Source organism: Diabrotica undecimpunctata, chromosome 9 (assembly GCF_040954645.1).
Source record: "Diabrotica undecimpunctata isolate CICGRU chromosome 9, icDiaUnde3, whole genome shotgun sequence".
Classification (NCBI taxonomy): Eukaryota; Metazoa; Arthropoda; class Insecta; order Coleoptera; family Chrysomelidae; genus Diabrotica; species Diabrotica undecimpunctata.
In genome coordinates this window covers 89,386,995-89,395,555 of record NC_092811.1, presented here as the reverse complement: position 1 = coordinate 89,395,555, position 8,561 = coordinate 89,386,995, and positions in this window count along the sequence as shown.

Below are 8,561 nucleotides of genomic sequence, written 5' to 3'. Positions count from 1 at the left end.
GGGTAAACTCAACCAAGGATCTTTCATTTCAGTCTTTCACATATTCTTTGCTTTCACTGTCATTTTTTAGTCTCGGCTCTCGGCAAAGGTTAAAAACGTTAAACACACGTTATAAAAAAGAAGCAGAGGTGAATCAAGATTTTAGTTGCTTATTAGTACCACCAGGGAGCGGTCATGTCAGCGCTATTATTGCTTCTAAAGACAGTTTTACATTATGCTATTTTCATGCTAGGCAAGAGCCATGCAAGGCAGATCATGGAACTGCGCATGCCCACGGGCTATTTCCATGCAATGGACCGTGGAAGTGTGACGTCACAACTGTCAATTACTTTCCAAACAAAAGTTGAAATGTCAAATCTCAAGACTTTTTAATTTCTATAAAGTTAACATTTTGCTTCCTCTGCTGCTTTTTCTTTTAAGTATAGTGTTTTTAAGATAATACCATCATAATTCAGTGTTCTATTTCTATGAAATATAGTTTAAAAGTTTAAATTAAAGACATTCTAACCTTACTTTATTGATACATGCATTTTATTCTATTTTTATAAAACAACATGCTTTATTGTTTACACAACCTTGTAAAATTGTTGTAGTAACTATTAGAATACTTAGATATTGCAAAAAGCGGAAAGATTCTGTAAAAAAAATGAAAAAATAACGAAAAATACAAATTATCCACACTAAACAAGGTTTGTTTGGAAAGTGAAACTGACAGATGTCAATAAAATCTACGTCATCACTTCCACGGTCCATTCCTGTGCTAGACGCATCGAGCAAAAAGACAAAAGAGGGAATGTAAAGGTAGTGGGGGCAAAAATATTATTAGACAGGAAGTGCCATCTTGAGAGGCCATATTAAACAAGGAAAGACAGACTCTTTCCTTGTTTAAGAAATCAAATTTAGTTAGGTTATGTCATTTCTTCTTCTTCTTCTTATTCTTTTTTTGGGCTATGTTCTAGACAATTTACCCAGTTTACTTCGAGGGTAGACACTTTTTGTCTTGCTTCAGCAATCAGTGTCTACCTACACTTATATTCTTCCTTTGTTTGTTTTAGGTTATTCTACATGTATACTTGTGCTGGTTTTTTTTTCTTCACAGGCTAAAATATTAGTAATATAACACAACAAAGGTATAAACTTTTCTTGCTCGGGGGTAGCGTCCAAGCTTTGCACACACCAGAAATGCTACCAACGGATAAGGTAGAAGCACCCAGGACTGAACGAAGGAATATCATAGTTTATAATTTAATATTAAAGGTAGAAATAAAGTTGCATAAGGTGTTGATTGTATTTTCATTAATATTTGTGAGAATTGTACAAATATTTATGGGGGTGGGAAGTTTAGTTTTAGCTAATTCGGCATACAAGTCAAAGTGTGGGTTTTGATTTAAGTGACATTCTAATAAAATATGGTTTAAGCCTCCCACTTGGCCACATTCGCAATAAGGATCATCTTTGACTCCAATTCTGAATAGATGAAGAGGGGATGAGCAATGGCCCGTTCTCATACGGATGATTGTAGTTAAATGTCTCCTACTGATATATGCGAATTTATTGAACCATGGTAGTGTGTGGATTCGTTTATTAATTTTGGCATAGAATGAATTGCTTGTGCCATATCCTTCGTACCATTCAGCTGCCCAATTAGACCAAATCTCTCTTTTCAAGTAGGGTGTGAAATTTGAAAACTCTAGCTTGATATTCATGGGAATATTCAGGGAACGACCTATATTGGCAAGTTGGTCGGCCTTGTAGTTTCCAGTGATACCAGTGTGTCCTGGGATCCATGCTAGTAAGATTTTGATATTATTGTTCCTTGCTAGGATAATTCCTCTTTTCGTTAAATACGATATATGTTCTGTGTCTTTAGAAAACCCTGTTTTTTTAATTTTTTGTAGTGCACTTTTGGAGTCAGAAAAGATAATGGCTTCTGTGATATTTTGTTCCCATATAATTTGGACTGCATGATTGATCGCAGTAACCTCTGCTGTACATATTTGGGTATGATTGGGTAGTTTAGATGAAAATGAATAGTTTATATCTGGGGAAAAAACACCAAATCCCGCATTTCCCATTGTGTCCGTTGAGCCATCTGTAAAGAATTTTTTGTATGAATGGAATTTTTTAACTAAGTTCACAAAATTCATAAGATTGAATTCATTTTTTGTAATATTTTCATTCAGAATTCCTAATGGTTGAAGTTGTAGTTCCAAGTCATATTCATGGCAAGTAAGAAGTTTACTGGAATATAGGTTCTGCAAATAAGGTTGGATTTTTCTGATAGTTGCTATCAATATGGGTTTTTCCTTATTTCTCCAGTATTTATTGTCCATATTACAAAGTGCTTCTAATTCAATGATTGATTGAATGACAGGGTTGTTTTTAATGCTTAGGTTTTTTAGCAAAAATTTTGTGGTGAGCCATTCTCTTCTGTATTTTAATGGCAGTTCTCCAGATTCTGATAACAAGGCTTGGATTGGAGTTGACTTCATGCATCCTGTGATAATCCGAATACTTTGGTAGTGCATCTGATCTAGTTTCTTCAATATATATTTAGGGCACGTAGATAGGAATTGACCCCCATAGTTTAAATGACTTAGGATAAGTGCTTCATGGATCAGTTTTAATATTTTTGGGTCACTGCCCCACCATGTTCCACACAAGGCACGCATTACATTCAGTGCTTTACCTATTTTGACTTCCAGCTGGTTGTGTGCCTTCCATTTAAGGTTCTTCTGTAAAACCATTCCTAGGTATTTAATTTTATCTACCCACTCTATATGTTGACTCTTATAACTGATATTTCCAGGCATTATTTTGGTATTACCCCTTGTAAACAAGATAGCTTTAGATTTGCCCACAGAGATGTTCAAATTATGATTGTCCAGCCAGGCTTCAAGATTGACTAAATATTTGTTTAATTTTGATATCATATTTTTAACATTCACTCCCTTGACTAGAATTACAAAATCGTCAGCATACTGTATGACTTTAGCATTTTTGGGGAACATTTCGTGTATTGAGTAGGTATATATGTTAAATAGCATTGGACTTAATGGTGATCCTTGTGTGAGTCCAGTGCTAGTGGTATTTGGGCCATGTACTAACCCATAGTTATCTTTGACAAACAGTTCTCTGCATTTTAAAAAGTCATATATGAGGTTAGCTAAATCATGTGGTATATCCAAATGTATTAGTGTAGAGTACAGTTTGTCAATATTAACATTATCATATGCTGAATGGATATCTAAGAATATTCCTATTGTACATTCATTATTACTGAATGATTTTTGGATTTCAGATGTCAAAAAGGATAGACATTCTAAACATCCTTTACCCCTTCTAAAACCTAGCTGCAATGGTCTGAGGATTCCCTTATTTTCTATACGCCATTCCAACCTATTTTTGATCATTGATTCTAAAACTTTACCTACACAAGAGGTGAGGGCAATAGGCCTATAGTTAGTTGCAGTGAGTTTATCTTTCATAGGTTTTAGGATTGGAATTATTAATGACTGTTTCCATTCAATCGGAATGGTCCCTGTACTTAAGCATTTGTTAAAAATTTGTAATAATAGTAATGATCCTGAATGAGGTAGATTTCTAATCATAGAGTATGAAATTAAGTCAAGTCCCGTAGCAGATTCCTTTTTAGAATTGATTATGAATTTGTATTCATTAAAGGTAAAAGGGGAACTTGTATTGCTAGTTTGTATACTTTGTTGATGTAAATGTATACTGGGAGGAGCCAAGGAATTCAGTATCTCTTGTGCCATATTAGGATCAGGAAGGGAGTTAATTGGGCTATTACCATATCCAGCTATTTTCCTAACTTTATCCCATATTGTCTTGATTGGCGAGTTTCTATTAAGGCCTTCTGCAAATTTCCTAAAATTATTCTTTTTTTTTCTTTAAGGAATCTTCTAGCTATAGCACATTTGTTTTTTACTATTAAATAATTTTGTAAGTTGGGTGTTGATTGGAATTGCTTTGTTGCCTTAATTCTGTCTTTAATGACTTCAGCGCAAGATTCGTCCCACCATGGGATATGATACTGTTTATTAACATTTGATTTGTACAACGGGATGGACAACTGTGCAGCTTCATTTATTAGATCTGCAAATGATCGGTAGTTCTCCCCTGGAAATGATGACTCTAATACTGAGGTATATTGGTTCCAATTAGCTTTTTTGAAGTTTCTGTTATTCCTTGGTGGCATGTGGATGGTAATGTTTTGGACACCAATTTTGCACATTGTGGGTAGGTGATCACTAAATCCTAGGTCAGGAATTATTTGCCATGATGATCTGGTAGCAATATTCTTAGATGTTATTGTTAGATCCACAGCTGATGATCTTTTTGGAGGTGGTGCTATTCTGGTATATGAACCATCATTTAAAAAAACTAGTTCCAGCTCATCTAATGTTTGGAAGATGTTTCTCCCATTGGAATTATTACAAGGGCTACCCCAAGCCTCATGCTTGGCGTTCAGGTCTCCCATTATTATTACTGGTTTGTTGATTTCCTGGATCAGTTTTATCCATTTTTGTTTAGATATGGTACTTGCATTAGGGAAATAGGCATTAAGTAGGTTAATTTGGAATTTAGGTAGGAAGATTGCTTGCAGTTGAGAGTTGTTATTAAATTTATTACATACAGATATTTCATAAAATTCTACTTCATTCCTAATAAGGATGGCTATACCACCATATGAATCATCTCTATCATCTCTAATTACTTGATAGCCCTTGCATCTGATTATATGGTTATTATTTAACCATGTTTCATTTAGCAATAATATGTCAGGATTGTATTCTTTGATAATTATTTTTAAGTTATCCACATTAGCATTATATGATCTCATATTCCATTGTATTATAGTCAAAGGAGTGAAAGCTTTATTTTTTATTTTTATTTTGGGCTTAGTATTCTGAAGCATCAGATACTGTCCCAGCTTCCATTAACTCATAGGTTATGTTATTTGTTGAGCTGCTTTTAATTGTTTTATATTGTGATACATTAGATGAGTTAGGGTATAAGTTTCTTAGCAAGTTGTTTACAAAAGATAGTACCATCTCTTTATGTTGTGGTGGTAGTAATGACATTGCATGGGAGATTCCATGTTCAGTTTCCTTATTTGCACTGTAACCTTTTGATGTTGATGGCATTGATTGAGAATTTGTTGCCCAGTTCAATCTTCCCTCCGGATTAATTAATTGAGCACTATGTTGTTTTTTGTCATATCCTGTCATGTTTGGTTTCCTTCTTTTGGTGGGTTGAGATTTGACGATTTGGTTATATTTTGGTATACTTGTGTCATTCTTTATGGCTTCTATTCTTCTTTCTGTGATATCTATTATATTATTAGGCTTGGATTCTGTATGCAAGACAGGAAAATTCTCTTCGTTCAAAGAGTATTCCCTGTTTTCATTTTTTGGTATTTGCATGTTTGCTTCATAATATGAGATGTTAGAGAAAGACATTAGGGCTTTTATTTCTTTTTGCCGTTGGAATTCTTTACATTTTTTATCTTTAGAGATATGATCATGATTTTTACAGTGTATGCAGTATGTTTCACAATTCGAGGCTTCCCCGTGTTGGTTTTTCCCACAGTTCTGGCATTTTGGGTTCCCTCTGCATTGATTATTACTGTGACCATATAACAGGCAGTTTCCACACATTAGGACTGGGCTGACATATGGAATAACCCTCATGGGTAATCCATACACAAGCACCTCCCTGGGCAGTGCTTTTCCTGTAAATGTTACGCATATGGTGGTTGTTGGTACATAGTTTTGTTCTTTTCCCTCTTCGATAATTCTCCTATTTAGTCTTTTTATGTCAATTACTTTACAGTATACTAATTTTGTTTCGATTGCATTTTTAATTTCTACTTCAGTTATTTCTTTACATATGTTCCTTATTATACCCTTACATGTGACATTGTGATTTGGGATAAAGACATCATATTGTAAACTTTCCCATCTCTTATCATTCACAAATAGATTTGCCGATTTAAAATCTTTAAAAACAACACCTAACCGGTTTTTCCCTTTACGGTTAAATTTAATAATTTGCTGTAGGTTTAGGTTAAATATTGTTTTAGCAATACTTAAGATGTGAAAATTCCCTATATTTTTGTCTTTTCCCTGTACATATACTTCGAAAGGACCGGAATCATATATATTACGGACGGACTAAGACAGTCATCATTATAATTTTTACCTAAATGCCCTATCAAAATAAAAGATTATTACATCGATATTAGGAAAACAGGGACACACTCTTCTTTCTTATATTATATTGGTTATTAATTTTTTTTCCACTTAAATCAGGCGGGGGGTCAGGAGGTTTATCAGGATCGAGGTTAGTGTTAGTGGTCTCCATTTTCGGCTGGAGGAACCGTGTCGTGTATTTTATTACTATTAAGTATGTATGCGGTAGGATCGGGTTACAAACAAAGGATTATTAGTAATAGCCTTATTATCTATAAATACCTTGAGTTTTTCTGCAATAGACGTTATCCCTGTTTGACGTCTTATACTTTTAACTTAAATAATCAGGTTATGTCATTTCTGATGTTATTGTTTGTCCCAACTGTCACATGAAAGATTATTTGTATTTTCTATTGAAGTTTTTTAACAATTGCTTCACATTTTAGACTATTATTGTTATTATTTAATTAAAACTTTATTGTGTCCTAGTTTAAAAAAAAATATTTTAAGTGTATTATGTATTAATATTATGTAATATTAATATTATCTAATATAACAAATAAATAGATAAATTAGAACCCCTACACCACTGTATGATTATTGTGAAGTGTCATGAAATTTAAATTTGGCGCATTCGCATTTCCGGATATGTCCGCCATCAGAGGCCACTTTTTTGGTCTCCTTTTCATAACGATTAGATTCCCTCTTTTGTTTTTTTGCTCGATGGCTAGACGAAAAATTAGAACATGTTCTATTTTTCATGCTATTTTCTAGGAGCGGCTAAATGTAGCATACGAATCCAACGTTGCCAAGTTGGCTAGAAAAAGAATAGCGCGAATTTCAAAATTTAGGATTGAAGTTTCTGATATCAGTGGTAATCCAATAAACTTACTCGCGTATTTAGAAAATAAGTTGCTTATAATTAAGATATTTTTAATCGTCTGATGCTAATTATTTGTTAATATAGGAGACAACATTCACACAGTAAGTACTTACATATTTTTTTAAGAAATAAATGAGAAGTTAAAACTGATTATTTTAATTAATTGTTGAAATTTTGAATGTTATTTGTAAAGATAAAATATTATAATAAGGAACAATTTGTGTTTCGCGTTCTAAATATGACAAAAACAAGTGAATTATTTTAGTAAGTTATCAATCACTCTGTATGAGGAATTAAAAGAAAACAATGGTAAAAAATAAGTTTATTTATATCTACATACAGTATACCACAAAATATATCGATCGTGAAGTTGCAAAAGTTCGTGTTAATTTAATATATTGCAAAAAAAAGAAAGATTTGTATTTCACTATTTTTAAAATATTTGACTTAAAGTAGGTATAACGTCAATATAAACTTAAAAATAATTATGATCATTTTCAGTACTTCGTGAAATAAATTGAGATTATCCAAGTATACATTCTTTTATATTTACAATTTCTTTTACAGTGGGTTTGCTTATGTTTAGAATTCATAACTTCTTTTTTTTTTTTCGTGGAATAAAATGTTAGCTGCTTTTTAATTTTTTTATTATGAGGCTCTACATTAATTGTTGTAGGTGAAAACTTTTTGACTGTATTTAGGTTACATTCAACCATAGTATTTTTATTTTTTAATGTTTTTACAACATGTTTTAAATTGTCTGCATTTTCAATTAATTCTATATTGTGTTGTAGTTTAGAAACTTCTATTGTATCATGTTTTCTCAACTGTTGAATATTGTCAGTAATATTATCATTATTTTGTGACAGCGTTTTTAAATGGTCTATAATTTCTACACTATCATTGTCACTAATACCTAAATTTATATTTAGTTCAAGCCATGATACTATGATTATGTTAGTCATAGTATCATGGTTCAAGCGACTTCTGTCTTAAAGTTGAAGCAATACTATGTATGTGTTTACATATTGTATGTTTTATAGAAAAATCTATACAATTACAACTAAACGAATGAATACATACATGACATTCAGAGCATGTTAGGTGACAGCATGGTTCTCCATTTTTTGCCACTTCATAACTTTTTATACTGGAAGTAGTACTGCCTAATTCTGATACATACCACATATTACTACTATTTATATTTTCAATTTTTTTAATTTGATTAATTTCTTTTATTGCAGTTCTATGTCTTTTGTTTATAAGCTGTATATGTGATGAATTTTTTCCTTTTACCTTTTTTAAGATTCGCTCAATAACTTTATCTCTAATGAATTTATTAAGTGCATCAAGTCCTTTGTCTAACCTTTTTACCTTTTTACCATCTAAATACACATATTTTATAATTTTATGCATGCTCTCTAATCACATGTTTGTATTAATTCCTGCATTTTGACGGTATG